The sequence below is a fragment of the Nomascus leucogenys genome, chromosome 4, assembly GCF_006542625.1.
Source record: "Nomascus leucogenys isolate Asia chromosome 4, Asia_NLE_v1, whole genome shotgun sequence".
Classification (NCBI taxonomy): domain Eukaryota; kingdom Metazoa; phylum Chordata; class Mammalia; order Primates; family Hylobatidae; genus Nomascus; species Nomascus leucogenys.
Genome location: NC_044384.1, coordinates 57,245,042 through 57,265,699, shown reverse-complemented (window position 1 = coordinate 57,265,699; position 20,658 = coordinate 57,245,042). Strand labels below are relative to the sequence as shown.

General features: G+C 37.8%; 1 non-coding gene across 1 annotated transcript; it reads left to right on the top strand.

Moving 5' to 3' along the window:
• Window positions 1-19,910: 19,910 nt before the first annotated feature.
• Window positions 19,911-20,017, top strand: LOC115834872. The gene has a single exon (XR_004029873.1). It is a non-coding gene; the product is annotated as a U6 spliceosomal RNA (small nuclear RNA).
• Window positions 20,018-20,658: the final 641 nt, after the last annotated feature.

The following is a 20,658-nucleotide window of genomic DNA, read 5'->3' as shown; positions in this document are numbered from 1 at the left end:
TATCTAAAGAAAAACTATACTAATTCTTCACAAACTCTTGCAGAAAATAGAGAAGGAAATACTTCCCAACCTATTCTAGGAGTCCAGTGTTACCCTGACACCAAAACCAGACAAAAACATAACAAAAGATACTACTTCCCACTTACTAGAATGGCTGCAATAAAAAAGAGACAGACAATAACAAGTGATGGCAAGAATGTGGAGAAACTGGAATCCTCACCCATTGTCAGTGAGAATGTAATATGATACAGCCACCATGGAAAACAGTTTGGCAATTTCTCACAAAGTTACACATAAACTTACCACATGACCCAGAAATTCCACTCCCAGGCATATGCAAATATTTATGGCAACATAATTCTTCATAGCCAAAAAGTGGTAACAACTCAAATACACTTCAACCAATGTATGGGTAAATAAAATATGGTCTATCCATAGAAAGGAAGATTATTCTGCCATAAAAAGGAACAAAGTACTGATACATGCTATAACATGAACGAAATGGATGAACCTTAGAAACACTATGCTAAGTGAAAGAAACCAGATGCAAAAGACCACAGGATATATGATTCCATTTGTATAAAAAGTTCAGAAGACACAAGTTTGTGGATATGGAAATTAGGATCATGGCTCCCCAGAGCTAGAAATGAGTGGGGATGCAGGAATGACTGCAAATGGGCGCAAGGGCTATTTCTGTGGTGACACAAATGTTTTATCACTGGATTGTGGTAATGGTTATAAAACTCTTAAAATTTGCTGAAAATCATTGAGCTGTATGTTTTAAATGGGTGAATTTTATGGTTTGTAAATTATATCCCAATAAAGCTGTTAAAATATTTTTAAGATTTAAAAAAATCAGATGACATGTTCACTGCTGCATCTCAGCGTCCAGCACAGTTCTGGCCACATAGTAGGTACTTAACAAATGTTGACTCAATACGTGAATGAATAAGGGAGTGGAGTAATATCAAGGAGTTTGCACTAGAATGATTGCATGGCCTACAGAAAGACCTATGCATTTAAAAAGATTCATCATATTCCAGGGGGAAAAAAACAACCAATGAAGGCTAAAACTTTTTAAAAAAGTACTCTATTAAAGAAGAATTGCTGCAAGAATTTGGAGAATAGAAAAAAGTTTACAAAAGGTAGCCTTATATTTCTTCTATGAAAAATAAATATCAGAAGAGAGTAGAGGAAGATATACAAATTTTTAAAGGGAAAAGAATGACCATCAAACATTTTCTTCCCCAGCTAACTTGTTTTTTCACATGAGAAAGACATTTTGAAATGTGCAAGTCTTTTAAAAATACATCTACTACACACTCTTGAAAATGTTACTTAATGTCAGATAGGATAGGCTAAGTAAAGCTACAATTACCAACAAACCCCAAACCTCAGTAGCTTAAAACAACACAGGTTATTCTTTGACAACTCTTAGCACCTTTCGAGGGAGTTGGAATCATCTTTTGACTGCTGTCACTCAGCAGTTTAGGCAGCTGGAGAAGTGTCGACCTTGAGCTTTCCCAGAAGGAAGAGAGACCTGTAGAGTTCTCCTTGCCAAGTCCATTCATAGCTCACTGACTAGAACTAGTCACATGGCCTTACCCTACCAAAAGGGGGCTGGGAAATGCAATCCTACCAGGTGTCTGAAGAATTAAGAAAAGGTAGAAAGGGGAAGACAGACTTGTTATTAAACCTAAGAATGAAAGAACAGCAGAGCGGCAGAGCATCTTACAACCGGCGCCCCCTCCACCCAGCAGAAGGCAGCCCAGGCCCAGCATTTCCTTACTTCCAGCCTAGCAACAGACCACAGGCACATTCTTTCCCCCGGATCGAACGAATGGGAGGAATGGGAGTCCCACAACAACAAATGACAATGGCTGCATTATTGTGAAAGCTTAAGATTCATGTACTAGCGTAGGGTGGATGTCCTTGATTGGCACAGCTCTCTGCACCATCACTAAAAGACTTACACTCTTTCCCTCTTGTGACTTTGCAATCCTCTAGGATGTCATCATTGCCTGCATCCAGCCAGACAGACAGAAGGGACAGAGTTTGGAGAAATTGTTGAGGGAGGTTTTTATTGGATAAGCATGAAAGTCTCACACACACACACACACACACACACACACACACACTCTCTTGCTTATGATTTCTTGGAAACAGCTTAGCAACATGGCCAAACCTAATTGCAGATGAGACTGGGATAGCTACCTCTGTTCCCAGGAGAAAAGAGAAAATGTATTTCATGCACACTTGGTCATCCCCTTCAAATAAATCAATTTCTATAACATATAAACTATATCTATGTTCACCCGAAGGTTAGCATCAAATATGGGAAACAAAAGAAGCATTCCTCATTAAATTTAGGAACAAGAAAAGGAGGAGTGCTTTCATCACTTTTTTCCCACATAGTCCTGGAGGAACCAGTCAAAAGAAACATATATTAGAAATATAAAAATTCAAGAAGAAGAAACAAAATTACCTTATTTTTCAGGAGTCGTGATTATTCACCTGAAGAAAATAAAGGAATCAACTGAAAACTCATTTCAAACAATAATTTACAAGGTGGACGTGTGTACCAAATTAACACAAAAATTATTAGCCTTCCTACATACAAACAAAAATCACTGGAAGATATATTTGAAGAAAAGGCAACAATTAAAAAACAAATGAAAAGGGAAAATATCAACAAATAATATTTAAAAGAAAAGTAGTAATATCTACATAATAAGATGTTTTTAAAACTATTGAGGAGGAAAGGAAAAAGAAAACCTGAACAAAACAAAACAAAAAGGCCTACCAAATTTTTGGACTAGAGGGTGCAAAATCATAAAGCAGTTCCTCAAATTAATACATATATTCTATAAAATTTAAATTCAAACGCCAACAGGTTTTGAGGAAAGGAGGGAGAAGGAGACTAGATGAGCCAATCTAGAATTCAAATGGAAAATAAACAAGAATCATCAGGACAAGTCAGAGGAAAATTTCAAAAGTTATAGGGCAAGAGTGGACTAGCTCTACACATTATTCAAATAGCACATATATTAGTTTCTTATGGCTTCTGTAACAAATTACTGCAAACTCGAACCATACCAATTTATTGGCTTATAGTTCTGGAGGTCGGGAGTCCGAAATGGGCCTCACCGGGCTAATGTCAAGGTGCGGGCAGGGGTGTGTTCCTTTGTGGAGGATCCGAAGGAGAATCTGATGCTTCACCTCTTCCATCTCCTAAAGGCCATTGTTTTCCTTGGCTCATGGCCTCATCCCATCGTCTTTGAAGCAAGCAATGTTTCATTTCTCTAAATTTTTTCTGTAGTCATGTTTCCCTCTTACTCTAAACACAGATGGAAATGTGTCTCTGATTTTATGCCCACATGACTAGATTTTGCCCATCCAGATAATCTAAGAAAATCCCTCCACCTCAAGGTTTCAAGTTTAATCACATCTGCAAAATCAATTTGCTATGTAAAGAAACACATTTATAGGTACCAGGGATTAGGATGTGGACACCTTGGGGGTGGAGGGATGAGGGGAAGGACATTATTCTGCCTACTTCATCATGATTCTGATTAATGTATAGACAGAACAATGAAATATAATAGAAAATATCATAGAAATATTAAAGAAAGTCTAGCAATAGACCACAGCAAACATAGGGTGTTAATCTATTATAAATGCCATTTTATATCAGTGGGAAATTGCTTATTCAACACTTATTGAAATAACTGGATTAGAACTGGAAATTAAGTAAATTAGATACCACCGTACAGCACTAAAACAAAATTAATTCCAGATGGATCAAAGATTTAAATGTAAAGAAATTAAACCATAACAAAATTAGTGTAAACCGTGGAGGAATATTTTATAACCTTTGAGTGGGGAAACCATAAAAGAAGATATTGATAAATTCAACTACATAAAAATTTTAAAATATGCATGGTAATAGAATACCATAAACTAAATAAAAACATAAACCATGAACTGTATATTTTTTAACTTCAACTCATTTCGTTGCATAAGGTTAGTATCCTTAATGTATAAAGAACTCCTATGAATCAATAAAAAAGAACCCAACAGAAAATTGGACAGAAGTTGCATATAAACAGGTCAAAGAACAGAAATTCAAATTGCTCTTAAACACATAAAAATATGTTCAACCTCGCTCATAAGCAAAGAGATGAAAATCCACCCTGAGATACCTTTTTTTGTAACCTAGCAGATGGACAATGATAAATTTGATAACACATTATGTTAATCATGGTATGCATACACAATACTGGAGTAGATGTCAATTGATAAAATCTCTGAGAGGAGCAATTTACTAAAACTAAAAATGCACATACACTTGGATAAAGCAACTCTGTTTCTATGAATTTATGTGCTAAATATATAATGGGCAAAATAGAATGTGTACATGGCAAATAGAATGTGTCAGTATTGTTTGTTATAGCAAAAGATTGAACATAAAACAAAACGCCCAATAGGTTCTTGGTTAATTATAATAATCCACATATTCAGATACCCTGGAATACTCTTCAGCTATCCAAAGAATAAAGTAGCTTCTTCATACTGATATAAATGGATCACCTAGATAAATTTTAACTTTACCAAAATGCAGAATAGCACACAGGGCAAGCTAACATTTGTGTCAAATTACAGACCAGATGCCAAGGCCAAGTAGGAATAATTTTTAAATTATAGGTTTTCCTCTTTTTGCCTTGAATCATCAAAGGTTGATTACAAGTAAATTTCTGATATTAAATGTCAATGTTATAAATCATCTTTTAGGCATGGTAATAGGATATCAAGCATAAGCCAGCAGGATTTTGTATGGGGAGTTCCCCCATTTCCTTCCACCTTTCCCTAGCAAATATTCTGGGAAACGAGGCACATTTTTTCCTGAATTAAGTATGCTTCACTGTGACCTCATTCTCTCTTCATTCATCAGACACCCCAAACTTGACCCGCAACCCAAACTGCATTCTTTTCCCATTGGACCTTAAAGTCTCAGGAAACTGATATTTTAGCCACACACACAAAAAAGCCTTCAATCTAAATATTAGTTTCTACATGTTCTCTAAATAGTTTTGCAAAATCACTTGGCAAAGTGTCTGAGAACGGTTATAGGTTGTTATCCTACCTGCCTTAATTTTCAAAGATGCTATACCTTATGAATAACTGGAAAGGAAGAGTTTCTGCAGTTTATGGGCACATCTGTTTTCAAAATCTATTTTCCAGAATGATTGTTGACTCCTTAGTATCTGTTATTTTCCTTTGCTTATTAGATATCCTGCATTAGAATAATGATTCAGCAAAGTAATACAGCTACAGACTGTCTTTCATTCTTGATCTGGCTGATCCTCATATCTTTGTCTACCAGGAAATATAATCATTAAAATGAAAGTCCTGGAACATGGATGAAGAATGACACTTTTCCCGGAGATACAGGCTTTATACCAGGGCAACCCACACATTTTGTTACTTGGCTTTCTTTTCCATATCAGCCACAGTGGACACCAATCTTTGTGGCCCTATAACTCATGATGGCTTCCTCCTTCTCTGGGAATAATCCCATACACAGACAATGTGTTTATAAGACTTAATAGATTCTGCTCCTCTATGGCAAGAGGAGCAGATTTTATAAGATTCTTTATAAGATTAAAGAATCTATTTATAAGAATCTACTCCTCTTGCCATAGACATACATTGATGAACAACCCAACTGGACTAATCAGCCCTTTCCCCATATATTTGTCTAGAAGTAAAGGAAGAGAGGCAGCCTTTCTGTGGGAGTTGGAAACACAGGATACAAGACCCAGGAGAAGCTGCCTGCCTGCTATGGTTTCTGCTACACAGAGAAAGCTTATTTGCAGTAGGCAGTATTTAAAGCAACAATACAGAGACAAGCAGAAAAAAAGACACATGAAAGGGAGGCCTAGGGGCTTTGACATCTTGGTTCCAGTGGACCCTGGGTCTCACTACGTCCTTGTCTTTCCCATAATTATGTGAAATATTCCAATAATTCTCCTCTAAATGACCCACTTGGCCTAAGCTAGTAGGTGGAGTTGGGTTTCTCTGAGTTCCAACCAAAACAGTTCTAATGCACAATATCCACCTGGCTCAGATATCCCTCCCTACACATATGTGCCCTGGGTTTGAATCCTTGGCCCCACTATTTAAGAGCTGTGTGACCTTGGGACAGTTAGATAACCTCTTTAGACTCAATTTACTCATCTCTTTGATGGAGGTAATGATAGAATCCATCTCAAAGGATTATTATGGAGTTTCAGTGAGTGAATAAATGAAAATTTGCTTATAATAGTGCCTGAAACACAGTAAGTGGTCAAAAAGTTAGCTATTCTTGTTGTCATATATCATTATACCTATATATATGTAAAACATAAATATATTGTAAAATATATTGCCACATAATCTAGCAATATGTTTAGAATAATAATGAAACTTTTTTGTATGCTTTTTATATGCCAGACAGTGCTAACATAATCATTTCATTTAATGCTCAAAAAACCTATGAGGTAGAAAGCATTATTATCCCCACATTACTAAGAATAAAATTACATAATTTTTTCAATCTTACAGCTAGAAATTAGCAGGATCAGTCATTGGAGCTATGCCTTTGACTTCAAAACCTATGCTCTTTTTTTTTTCCCCTAACCTTTTCTGAGTGTTGCTGGGGTGGGGCGTAATATATGAGTAATTAAAAATGTACAAAACCTAAATGTTCCACCAAATGAATTTTCACAAAGTGCCCTCCACATAACCACCACTCAGGCCAGATGCCCCTTAAAGTCTTCTCTCAGTCTCTCTCTTGCCCTCTTCCCTGAAAAAATCACTCTTATGATGACTTGAACTGAGTCAAATTAGCTAATCAAGAACTACTTTTCCCAGAATTCCACTATGATTCCAGTTAAGGTTGGTCACAAGAGAAATTTGCTCAGGATTTGGAAGGCAGGAATAAAACAGTAGCCATTCAGCTATGAAAGTCACCGCAAGACACCAGGTACAGCTCCAGCCCATGCACATTGACACTGCTGGCTCCCTAGGTTGGCCTGGGACAACAGCCTGGCCTCAGCTCCTTCAGTTCCCACCAGACCTCCTCCTTCAGCTGCTCCCAGCGCTAGCCCACGTGTCTGTGCAGCTCCATGGCAAAGGGTGTAGCAACTTCCGCAGATCATCAGCACCATCAAGGTCAGAGACAGTAAGAGAAAAATACAAGTAACAGGTTGCCCTCATGGGCTCCTGGTCTTGAGGTCATGCAATAGTAAGTCTATGAGATTTGTATTGTTGCATGTAGCTATAGTTTGTTTTTTTTTCTCTGCCATTTCATATATTGTATCAATGTAGTACAATTAATTTACCAGTTTTAGTGTTGATTGTTAATTGGGGTGTTTCTAGGGTACGTTTATTGTGAATACTACTATTCAGAATATTTGTATACCTATTTATTAGAGCATATAGCAAACATTTCTGTTGAGTATGTAACTAAGAATGGCATTGCTGGGCCATGGGTTATTCATATGTTTAACTTTAATAGCAAATACTGAGCCACTTCCTAAAGTCTTTATGCCATTTTCCACTCCCACCAGTAGTACATGCATTGCAAATATTTTATCCTACACTGTAGCTTGCTTTTACACTCTTTTTAGGAGTCTATAAATGAATAGGAGTTCTTCATATTAAAGTGATCCAATTTATCAGTCCTTTCCTCTACAGTTAGTGCTTTTTCAATTCTGTTTAATAAATCTTTCTCTACCCCCTAAGTCATGAAGAAATTGTCCTATATTATCTTTTGGAAGCTTTATTGTTTTGCCTTTCACACACAGATTTGTAAGTTACCTGGAATTAATTTTCATGTCCAATATGAGGCAGGGGTTCAGTTTCATTTATTCCAAATGGTCATAAAATTGATCTACCACCACTCATTGAAAAGTTGATCTTTGTCAAAAATTAAGTCATAAATGAATAAATCTGTCTCTATGAATAAATCAGTCTGTGCCTTCTACTCTGCTCCATTTATTTATCTCTCATGGCATTATTACACACTGTGTAAATTATTCTAGCTTTACAATGTGTCTTTATAGCCAGTAAAACAAGTTCTACTACCTCATTCATCTTCTTCAAGAGCAACTTAGATATTCTTGGCCTTTGTTTTTCCATCTAAATATGAAAATCAGCGTATCAATTTATACCAAAAAAAATCTGTAAGGAATTATAACTGAGATTGAATCTATAGACCAATTGAGAGAAATAACTGACATCTTTAAAATTGTGAGTCCTTTGAATCATTCTTTAAATGTTCTCAATTATGGTTTATAATTTTCTGTGTAGACATCTTAAACATCATTTGACCAATGAACAAAGTTTGAGGTGAATCAAGGTATTTTCATAGTCTCAAAATATCTCCCCTAAGATATCTACCAACGACAAAGGGAAAAATAGGAAATTTTTATGGTGGGGAAACCTGGCAGACACCACCGTAACTAAGTGATCAAGGTTACCATCATCAGTAATAAGTTGTATCAACATCAGGCACCTCCTGATATGATGCAGTATCACATCTGTAATACATTCTCGCCAAAAATACATAACCCCATGGAATCATGAGAAAACATCAGACAAATCAAATTGAAAGACATCCTACAAAACACCTGACCACCAATCATCAAAAGTGTCAAGTTTATAAATGACAAGCAAAAACTGAAGAACTGCCACAGATTGGATGAGACTAAGGAGATGCAAAAACTAAATGCAATGTGAGAATCCTGGATTGGATCCCAGAAATGAAAAGAACATTAGAGATCAAACTGGCAAAATTCTAATAATGGCTGTGGCTTAGTTAACAGTATTGTCTGATGTTAACCTACTTGTTTTAAAAAATTGTACTATGGCTATGCAAGTTGTCAACTTTAGGAAAAGATACATAAAGAGTATGTGTAAATTTCTACATCAGTTTTGCAACTTTTCTGTGAGTTTGAAATTATTTCAAGATTTTAAAAGAAAGGGAAAATAAAGTCATACTGGCTCATGAAATAATTGGAATCTTTGCTCTTTTTATATTCTCTAGAGAAGTTTACATAGGATCAATAGGATTTCTGCCTTTATATTTGGTAGAATTCATCAGCAAAACTATCTGGATTAGAGTTTTCTTTGTGGGATAATTTTAAATTATGAGTTCTATTTAACTAATAATTATAAAGGATAAGATTTTACTAATTTTTCTCATGACTATGTTTACTTTGTCTAGGAACCTATTCACCTATCCATTTTATTTAATTTTCAAATTTGCTGGCACAAAGATTTCTGTAATACCTTATTTTTTTGTATTGGCTATAGGATCTATAGTGATGTCATCTTTTTTCATGTTCTGACGCCAACTATTTTGCCTTCTTTTTCCCATTCATTCCTGCCATGGCTTTATCAATTTTATTAGTCTTTTCAAATAAAGAAATGTTAACTTTTTAGAAGCTCCTTATTTTGTTTTCTCTTTCACTGATTTATTTTCTTTTATTTATAATTTCATTTTTTCTATTTTTTCGGTTTTAATTTATGATTATTTTACTAACTTCAAGAAATAGAAGGCCACTGGTTTTCAGCCTTTTTTGTTTTCTAATGTATTTATTTTAGGCAGTAAGTTCCCTCTAAGGGAACTTTAGCTGCATCCCTCAATAGTTGATGCTATGTTTTCATTATTATTTAATTTAAAAATGCTTCCTGGGCCAGGCAAGGTAGCTCAAGCCTGTAATCCCAGCACTTTAGGAGGCCAAAGCGGGAAGATCACTTGAGGTCAGGAGTTCAAGACCAGCCTGGCCAATATGGTGAAACCCCGTCTCTACTAAAAATTCAAAAATTACCTGGGCATGGTGGTGTGTGCCTGTAATCCCAGCTACTCAGAAGGCTGAGGCAGGTGAATCGCTGGAACCCAGGAGGCAAGGGTTGCAGCTAGCTGAGATCGCGCCACTGTACTCCAGCCTGGGTGACAGAGTGAGACTCGGTCTCAAAAATAAATAAATATGTAAATAAATAAATAAAAGTGCTTACTGCCTCAGGAACCCACATGCTTACCTCTGCAGCACATTCCTACTCCTCTCCCCACTTCTGAAATGCTTCCTTCATCATTGGAATCTATAATGTAAAAGAATTTTGCTAGACATAGGAAGGACACGAAAAGGTCTCTGCGCTCAAGAACGTTTTTGAAGAGGTAAGATGTATGAACAAGACCCAAAAAATCATCAATACAGTTGAAATATGGTGAATGACATGAGTGGTACAATTTTTAAAAATCCTGACTACTGTGTTTGGGCAAAATTTCGTGCAGAATGTGGATTTTAACTGAACTTGTACTTACGGAAAGGATTTAGGTGGTGGGAGGAAAAGGATAAGGGAAACTAGGATGAGCAGAGACCTAGTGGGTGGAAAGTTCAAAGCTGTTTGGGGAAACAATGAGTCAGTGTGGCTTACTGAAGAATTTGTGTGACGAAATGGGAGAACTGCAGTTAAAAAATAGTTCTGTGTTATATATCATAGTGAATATTGGGTAAATGAATTTGATTTCATCTTGTAGAGAATGGAGAGCAATTTTAAAATTTAGATTGGCAATTGATACAAACAAATGACTGGGTACATGGCTCACTCACACCTGCAATCCCAGCACTTTGAGAGACCAGGGCAGGAGGATTGCTTGAGGCTGGAAGCTCAAGACCAGCCTAGGCAACATAGTAAGACCTCATTTCTGCAAAATATACAAAAATAAGATGCGCGTGGTGGCATGTACTTGTGGTCCCAGATACTCAAGAGGCTGAGGTGGGAGGATCACTTGAGCCCAGAAGGCAGAGGTTGCAGAGAGCCATGATGGTGCCAGTGCATTCCAGCCTTGGCAACAGAGTCAGACCCTATCTCAAAAAAAAAAGAAAGAAACAGAGAGAGAGAGAGATGAAGGAAAAAGAGAGAGAGAGGGGAAGGAGGAAAGGAAGGAAGGAAGGGAGGGAAGGAGGGAGGGAGGAAGGGAGGGAGGGAGGGAAGGAAGGAAGGAAAGTATTGTAGGAATACTGATCAGGAGGTTCAAGTTGGATAAATTGAAAAGAACAGAAGCTAAAAGCAAGAAACCAAGCACATGTCCTAAGGTCTTTACTGGGGTAAGAATAGGAGGAATTAAAAAGACAACAGGAGAACCTGTGAAGAGGGTTGGGGGGGGGCATCTCATTGACCCTTTGGGATCAATCTCAAAGAAGATTGACTTTAGTGAATAAGGACACAAGTACTTCTCTTACCACATCAAAGAAATGATGCATTTGCTATCAGGCTAAAAAGAGCAGTAGCAGTATAAAGAGCCTTTATCCTATGTTTAGATGACTTCCTCACTTTTTTTTTTTTTTTGGAGAAAACACTTTCTTGTATTTTGGGGTGGTGTTTCTGCTTTTCGACATGTGTGTGGGGGAATTGTTGCAATTTTCACTTTGTCGATTACATTGGCCAAGAGATATTGTACTGCATTTCAACCTGATGCCTTCCACATTTGTATAGATCGTAAACCCCATAGTTTAGGAATGAGCCAAAAATATGCCACATCTGCATGATGCTAAAGGTCATTCCCTTGAAATGCATCATGCCAAATGGAATCTTATTTCTTGCCAAAAACGTTGTGGGCATCTGTCACAACATTTATCTTCCTTCCATCAACAGCAGCAGCAGCAGCAACAACATCATAATATTTCATGTTCAACCTTGGATGACATCAGAGAGACTCTTTAGCTCGTGTCTATGGGTTTTCACCATATGACCAGAACCTCAAGGCTCCTGTTCTCACATTCCCCATCTCCTCATCATCACAAATCAAGGTTCACTTTCCTTGTAAACTTTCCCTTAAACCCCACTCACTAACAAAATCACTGACTTAACTCTCACTACTACAAAATTATGTATGTACAAATGTCTATTTCTCTTGCATTGGTTGGCTTTTGTCTTTTCCATTAGATTATAGACTATGAACTGTGAGTATTGCCAAAAATGTCTCAAACTAACCTGCTACCATTCTTTGATGATACATGATTATATACGAATTTATCTTGTTCTTCATAACTTTATTATCTTTCTCCCGAACCCACCCATGCATCATTTTCATGGGCTAATGTAATCAGAACCACTCCTGGCATTTAGGCTAGAAAACACCGACAATGATGAGGAACGCAAGTATCCTTTAAACATTTATCTTCTCCGTTGTTATGCTATAGTCCCCTGAAGCTGCCTGCAAAAGCCACAATATTCTTACTGCTGATGGTGTCACTCATGAAAATTCTGCTATCTATGCCAAGAAAACTTATTATAAGAAAGAAACGGCTGGGCACGGTGGCTCATGCCTGTAATCCCAACACTTTGGGAGGCCAAGGTGGGCGGATCACAAGGTCAGGAGATCAAGACCATCCTGGCTAACACAGTGAAACCCCATCTCTACTAAAAATACAAAAAAAAAAGAAAAAAATCAGCCAGGCATGGTGGTGGGCGCCTGTACTCCCAGCTACTCGGGAGGCTGAAGCAGGAGAATGGCGTGAACCTGGGAGGCGGAGTTTGCAGTGAGCTCAGATTGCACCACTGCACTCCAGCCCAGGCGACAGAGCAAGACTCTGCCTCAAAAAAAGAAAGAAGAAAGAAAGAAAGAAAGAAAGAAAGAAAGAAAGAAAGAAAGAAAGAAAGAAAGAAAGAAAGAAAGAAAGAAAGAAGAAAGAAAGAAAGAAAGAAAGAAGAAAGAAAGAAAGAAAGAAAGAAGAAAGAAAGAAAGAAAGAAAGAAAGAAAGAAAGAAAGAAAGAAAGAAAGAAAGAAAGAAAGAAAGGAAGAAAGAAAGGTATTTTCCCATTCCTCTGGTTTCTACAAGGAAGAATTTTCCCCTAAGCACTTCTGGCTTCTCAGCCTACCCCTTACTTTTCACCACAGAAATAGAGTGAGTTACCTGATTTGATGAATCTGGGAGAGGAATTGGACACACACACCTCAGCATCTTCTTATCATCCTCTTCCTCTTGGGAACCAGCCATCTGCAGGGTGAACATGTTCCTCTGTGCTAGAAGTTTTCCAGGGCAGGTCCCACAGACAGCAGCCTGCAGAAGTGCAGCACTGCCCAAGGCCAGGTGGGTCAGTCTCAGTCCAAGTATTTTGTATAAGTAAAGATGCCCATTTTCACTGCACACCCAAGCTTCTAACAACTGGCATCTTGGTTTCCATCTGACCTATTGTTTGTCTTTGTCATAAAATTACTCAGAAAAGGAGAGTGTTTACTGAGTCCCTCTCCAGCGGCAACAGTGCTACCAGACTTTTGGCTGGCATTGGCAGGAGTTAGCAAGCTCCTAAGGCAATGCCGCTCTCTGAATGTGGGCAGGAGGACATCCATTTCCTCCCTGAAAGCCGTGCTGCAGTTAATACTCACAATGGTCACTGTGGTCCCCTACACTCCTGTCTCTAATAAACCTCCAGGTTCCTCTCATCCTATTGCCCTGTGGCCACAAACCAATCTCAAGGAACACATAGCATCTTACAGTGATCAAGCGACACCTTCCTGCTTAGGGTTAGAGGTTTGTGTTGCTGTATCCTCTTTGCTGTAGGTACAGCTGGCCCTCTGTTTCCCCAGGTTCCACATCTGCAGATCAAAAATATTTGGAAAAAAAATACAAATAGAAAAACAATATAGTATAACAACTATTTACATAGCATTTACGTGGTGTTAGACATTATAAGTAATCTAGAGATGATTTAAAGTATACTAGAAGGGTTGGGCATGGTGGCTCATGCCTGTAATCCCAGCACTTTGGGAGGCTGAGGTGGGCAAATCACTTAAGGCCAGGAGTTCAAGACCAGCCTGGGCAACACGGAGAAATCCCGTCTCTACTAAAAATACAAAAATTAGCTGGGCGTGGTTGTGCATGCCTGTAGTCCCAGCTACTTGGGTGGCTAAGGCATGAGAATCGCTTGAGCTGAAGAGGCGGAGGTTGAAGTGAACTGAGATTGTGCCACTGTGCTCCAGCCTGGGCAACAGAGTGAGATTCTGTCTCAAAAAAAAAAAAGTATACGGGAGGATGTGCACAGGTTATATGCAAATACTATGCCATTTTATATAGGGGGCTTGAGCATTCAGGGATTTTTGTATCCACGGGGCCCTGGAAACAATCCTCCATCGATACCAAGGGATGACTGTAGTTTCCAGCAGGGAGATCATCACAATGGCATGTTTTTTATGTTTCAGAGGAAAGCATCTTCTAGTCTATGAATGTACACTCTGGAGCTGCTCTGGATATTGGCAATGTTGCTACCAATGTAGAAATCAGGAAGCTAAAGACCCTTTTCTAACACACTGGCCTAGGGTAAGTCAACTGAGTGTGGTCAGAGTCTATCTCAACATGGAGCATTGCAGCCCCAGTGCCTCACTTCTGAGTGACCCAGAGAGCCCAGAACAAGTGGGAAAAGTAGACACAAGTGAAATCTCCTTTAACTAGTTCTTTCCTCCCACCTCCCACCCTCACCCACCTCATTTTCAGGCCTTTCTTTCTTCTATGCCCAGACCTATCTAATGTATGTGAAAATAGAATCTCCCAACTTTTTCTCACTGAGACCAACTGAGCTTATTATATAATTTCAGCTCTTGTTCCAAGAAAACCAAGATCAATCTAAAAAAGCAGTCATCTGAACTTGGCAGACATTCGTGTGGGAAAGTCTTTAAGCAAAAACAAATTTGTTGACGTACTGGGACAAGAAACTCAGAGAACAGATAAAATGTTCCATGAGCCAACTCTGTCCTCGCTTCAGATTCACTCTTTTCTCAGCCAACAGTCCTTGTTCCACACTATGGAAGATGCCAACTCATCAGTTTATCATAATTAGGCCAGATGCCCTCACCAAAGGGCCCAAGGAATACCAAACGGTCATTCCTTAGGCCCTTTGGTTAGGGAGACAATCACTAAGTTCAGAAACCTCAGGCTGTAGTGCATGAAAAAAACACCTGACCAACAAAAGGAGTGAAGAAAGGTATTAACAACAAAGAGTTGTGTTGAGATGGCTTTTGTGCTTCTAGTCCATGTCAATCGATTAATTTCCTCTGGCCACACTCCCCTCCTCTTCAAGACTATATGGAGAGGGGTCCTTCTGTCTTTATTACAGTTAGTGACAATATGACAAAACTTACTGAATTCAGTTTCAAAATTGAAATATAAATAAATATTAGGGTTCCCCAAGGAAGGAAGTTGCTTTTCCTTTCCCCAGCAAGAAGTGGAGGAGACAGGGAGAAGATGGTTCTGGGGAATATCAAAACAGCTGCAGCTCCTTAGGCAAGGGGGAATACTAGTTAGGGGCAGCCTCACATCAAAGAAAGAGATACTAAGAAACTGGTCTTATAAAGGACCAAAGCAACTGGAAAGAAAGTACATCACTTTATACCCAGTGTAAAATGCTGAAGGTTCATGGTGACCCAGGTGGATTGATTTATTATTCAAAAGGTAATAGCTTTCTAGGATTTGTGCCTGTGTCCACCTCTTCCTCTGTGGTTTCTTCGTGAGCAAGGGCTTTAAAATAGCATGTGAGAGTCAGAAAAGAAGATGCCAGAATGTCAAATAACTCCCAAGTACCATGCTGAACATTTTTGGTGTTCTAGGTTTTCCTGAGTTGTTTCTTTCAGGAGTTACAAGAGTGGAATAAATGGGCAGCCACTGAGAGGTTTAGCCTTGCTCACCTTGCTCACTGCCTTGCTCACTCACTACTTTCTGAGCAAGGCAATTCTCTTACTTCTCAGAATCCCCCATCTGATAAAAATCAATAATAAAAGTGTATGCCCTGTCCAAGCAGAAACTTTTATTTCCCAGGGGCTCAAAGCATTTCCCAATCACCAATCCTCTAATCCGCAATTCCAATCAGTATTTAGCCAATAGGCTAAATTTATCTTCTAAATATCAACATCTATGTTCAAATCAAGAATGGATCCAATCAGCAGGCAGAGGAATTAGAACATGCAAGTCAGTGTCCTACCAATATAATCCAGAGCCATCATGTCAGTGCAGCCAAAAATGGTATTAGCTAATTAGGTGACCACCATTAATGCAAGTCATGATGCAATGTAACTGATGGTGTTGTTGCCCTAATGACCCAAGCCACAGTTTATGGCCATACCACTCTCAACAAGTCTGATCTCCTCTAATGAACCATGCCATTTATCTGAACCTGAACTCAGATATTTAATTATATATTTATGCCCTATAAAATAGGCAGGACCTAGAAGGCTGATATTGTTTTCTGTTTCTCAGATAATAGTAATAACCTTTGTTTTTTGTGAGTAAACTAGTTGCTCCAAAGAGAAACTCACCCACAATAATTAGTTCCCTGAGATCTTTTCACAAAGTCCAGGACCCAGTGGATCCATCCAGTGGCGTTTACAGCCTGGAACTAGCATTTTCCTTACAATGGCATGGTCCAGCTCATTGACAATAACAAATTGCTAACTGTAGAATAATTTCTCTGGAATTTTATAGAATTCAAAGGAAACAACTGCATTCTTTCAGAAATTTACCACAACTGAAACAAGGTCAAGTTTATAAAAATTCCTCAACTGTAATCTGCTCCACAAAATCCCAATGCTGGAAAGAACCTTGAAGTCATCTAGTTCACACATATCCTTCAGAAAAGAAAAGATCAAAAGGACTTGAAATAAAAAAAAAATTTTAAAAACCACTCTGGATTCCTGTCCTATTTCAGCCACTAATTCATTTGACCCAGAACGCATTACATCATCTCCCTCAAATTCACTGTCTTCGTATGTATGATGATAGCTTTAAACCAGATTATGTCTAAAGTTCCATCCAACTTGAAAATCCATGATTCTATGAAATCAGACTACAGGTGGCCCTTGAATAACATGGGTTTTAACTGTGTGCATCCACTTATAAGCAGATTTTTTAAAATAAATATACTGGAAAAATTTTTGCAGATTTGTGACAATTTCAAAAAACTCACAGACAAAAAGCATAGCTTAGAAATATCAAAAAGATTAAGAAAAAAGGTATGTTACAAATGCACAAAATATGTGTAGATACTAGTTTATCACTTACTACCATAAAATATATACGAATTTATTATAAAATGTTAAAACTTACCAAAACTTAGGTACACAAACACTATACGTGGCACCATTCACATAAACAAATATAAAGATGTAGTATTAAATCATAACTGCATAAAGCTAACCATGCTACATACTGTACTACTGTAATAATTTCATAGCCACCTCCTGTTGCTGTTGAGATGAGCTCAAGTGTTGCAAGTATGCACTTAAAACCCTGTGTGACACTAATCATCTTTGCGTGAACTGTTCATCTCTCCAGTATATTGCATTCACAGTAAAAAGTGATCTCTCAAAGTTCTAGGTATCTTTCATTGTGTTTAGTGCAATATTGTAAACCTTGAATAATACCATGGGATCCATATGTAGTGCTACTAGGCATGCTGGAAGTGCTCCCAAGAACAGAGAAAAGTCATAACATTACAAGAAAACGTTGAACTGCTTGATATATTACTGTAGAATGAGGTCTGCCGCTGCACTTGCCCACCATCTCAGACAGGCAATTCATCTTGTAAACAGATGATGTAAACTTACTATTGTGATTACTACAGTACAGTACTGTAACTGTATTTTGTCTTTCTTATGATTTTCTTTTCTTTTTCTTTTCTTTTTTTTTAATTTTTTTTTTTTTGAGACGGAGTCTCACTCTGTGGCCAGGCTGGAGTGCAGTGGCGCAATCTCGGCTCACTGCAACCTCCGCCTCCCAGGTTCAAGCAATACTCCTGCCTCAGCCTCCCAAGTAGCTGGGACTACAGGCGAGCACCACCACGCCCAGTTAATTTTTGTACTTTCAGTAGAGACAGGGTTTCACCATATTGGCCAGAATGGTCTAGATCTCTTGACCTCGTGATTCGCCCGCCTCGGCCTCCCAAAGTGCTGGGACTACAGGCGTGAGCCACCACGCCCGGTCCTTATGATTTTCTTAATAACATTTTCTATGCTGTAACTTACTTTATTGTAAGAATACAGTATATGATACCTATACAAAATATATGTTAATCGACTGTTTATGTTATTAGCAAGGCTTCTGGTTAACAGTAGGCTATCAGTAGTTAATTTCTGAAGGAGTCAAAAGTTATTCGTGGATTTTCAACTGCGTGGGGGATCAGCACCAAAATCTGAAGTTGTTCAGGGGTCAACTAACTGTACTTTGAAAACTGAATAGGGAGAAAGAGCCTACATTTTTCCTTAAAGAGAAATGCCAAGACTTTTGTTAACTTTCAAACTGGAGGAATGCTAACTGTCATAGCTGAGATCTGGGAAAATTTTAACCTATGCCAAAGTCAAGCTTCTACATAATTATTTTTAAAGTGAGGATAATTTTTCTACTTGAGACAACCTAGCCCAGTGACAGAATAAGAAGACAGAAAATGTGTCACTATTTGCTCTTGCTGAATGCAATCCATAACTTAACTGAAGAGTAGGTGAAATGCATTACCTTCCCAGGGAACAACTCAAATCTCTTTCCTGAGAATCATTCCCTTTCTGCAAGAATTCTATGAAAGAATTATATACAATAGAATAAAAGTTTATTATTTATTTACTAAATCAAAGTTTCCTGGATCATCATTAGACATTTATCAGAAAAACAGTCATAAATTTTCTGCTTAGAGATTTTACACTTTATAATAGAACTAAAATACTCAGAATTGGAATAACTCTAAAAATGAATACAAGTAATTTAAAGGAAAATATTTAATGGATTTAGTCAATAAAGTAGTATAAAAATATACAAACTACAGGTAGGTGCTGTAGTTTAAAATTAAGCATCTTGGTATTTGTTAATTGTGTCCTTGGAAGGCATTTTTTATATCAGCCCAACTAAAATGATCTACCACCCTTTGCTCTCTCTTTAAACAAACATAGTCAGTTTACTTCCTCACACTTTGATACAAATTTCTCTATTCTGGTGAATATGGATGTCTATTTTTTCTTTCTTGGTAAGCAGAAAGAAGTCTGAATCACAATTCAAAATGCAATTTTAGTTTAAGTCAAAAATGGGGGAACTACTAATTATATGGGCAATAGTATTATGATGCGCTAAGAATGCCATCAAAACTTCTGTCTGCGTATGTATTATATAGGCATATATTTGTGCATTAATTATATAATAGAAATAACATATGCCGTGTGTTATCTATCATCTATTTTCTATCATATCCACTTTAACTTAAGACGTAAGTACAGATTAATTAATAACCCTTAGCAAATTAATTAAAATGGGAATTATTTTCATGAAGTCACATATATCTAAAGTTGTAAGGACCAACATACATGTTGGTTTCAGTATCAATCTTTTCCTTTAAAGATCAAGGATGATTACCATTTGGAAATTAATTTTAGGCAGTTATTTGACCAATATCATAGCTCACTTAGCTAAGAAAGAAAAGAGCAAGAGTTGAGAAGCCTCATTCAGTATTGACTGCAAACTGTGGCAATGCTAGAGTTCCTAACAAAAATCCTCTATGTAAAGTTTGGTTACACAAGCTAGTAATGGCTAGGGACAGCTTGAATTTGCAGTATGTGTACACTACTTTATCAGAACCTCAACTGAATAATGTATACTCTTTAACCCCCCCAAAAATTACCGAGTATCTTAGCTTTGGGCTTTAACTATTTGGACCAGCAAGTTTTGTTTTGTTTTGTTTTGTTTTTAGTAGCTATTCCCAAAATGTAAGTCAGTTAGTCAGATAATATATTTAATAATTGATACACTCAACAAGAATGAAAATATTCATGGATATGAAAAAATACCTCCCCTTTTCAAAAAGGTAATTTATGTATTAAGAAAAAAACTTCAGTGTTCAATTCGGCAGCAAATATACTAAAATTGGAATGATATAGAGAAGATGAACATGGTCCCTGCACAAGGATGACATGCAAATTTGCGAAGTGTTCTGTATTTTTTTTATCTGTGCAGCAAACCACCATGGCACACGTTTACCTATGTAACAAACCTGCACATCCTGTACATGTACTCTGGAACTTAAAAGATGAAAAAAAAAAAAACTTTAGACAACAGATGGGCTTTAAGAGATAGAATGGAATTGTGGAAAGCTTCCAGCTTGTTCGGTAACTAGCAGCACCTAATAAGCGTCTCCTAGTTTCTTATAAAAATAACTTTGACATCAGGTGCGGTGGCTGACGTCTGTAATCCCAGCACTTTGGGAGGCTGAGGCACATGGATCACCTGAGGTCAGGAGTTTGAGACCAGCCTGGCCAACATGGTGAAACCCTGTCTCTACTAAAAATACAAAAATTAGCCAGGCGTGGTGGTGTGCACCTAGAGTCCCAGCTACTCAGGAGGCTGAGGCAGAAGAATCACTTGAACCCGGGAGGCGGAGATTGCAGTGAGCCGAGATCGTGCCACTGCACTCCAGCCTGGGTGACAGAGTGAGACTCCATCTCAAAAATCAAAAAATAAAAAAAAAACTTTGAAGACAATTCTCATTGAAGGAAGACATCTTATGGAAATACACGACTGCTCAAAGATAAATCTATAAAGACATTCACTGGAGCTTTGTTTGAAAAGGAAATCATTAGAAATT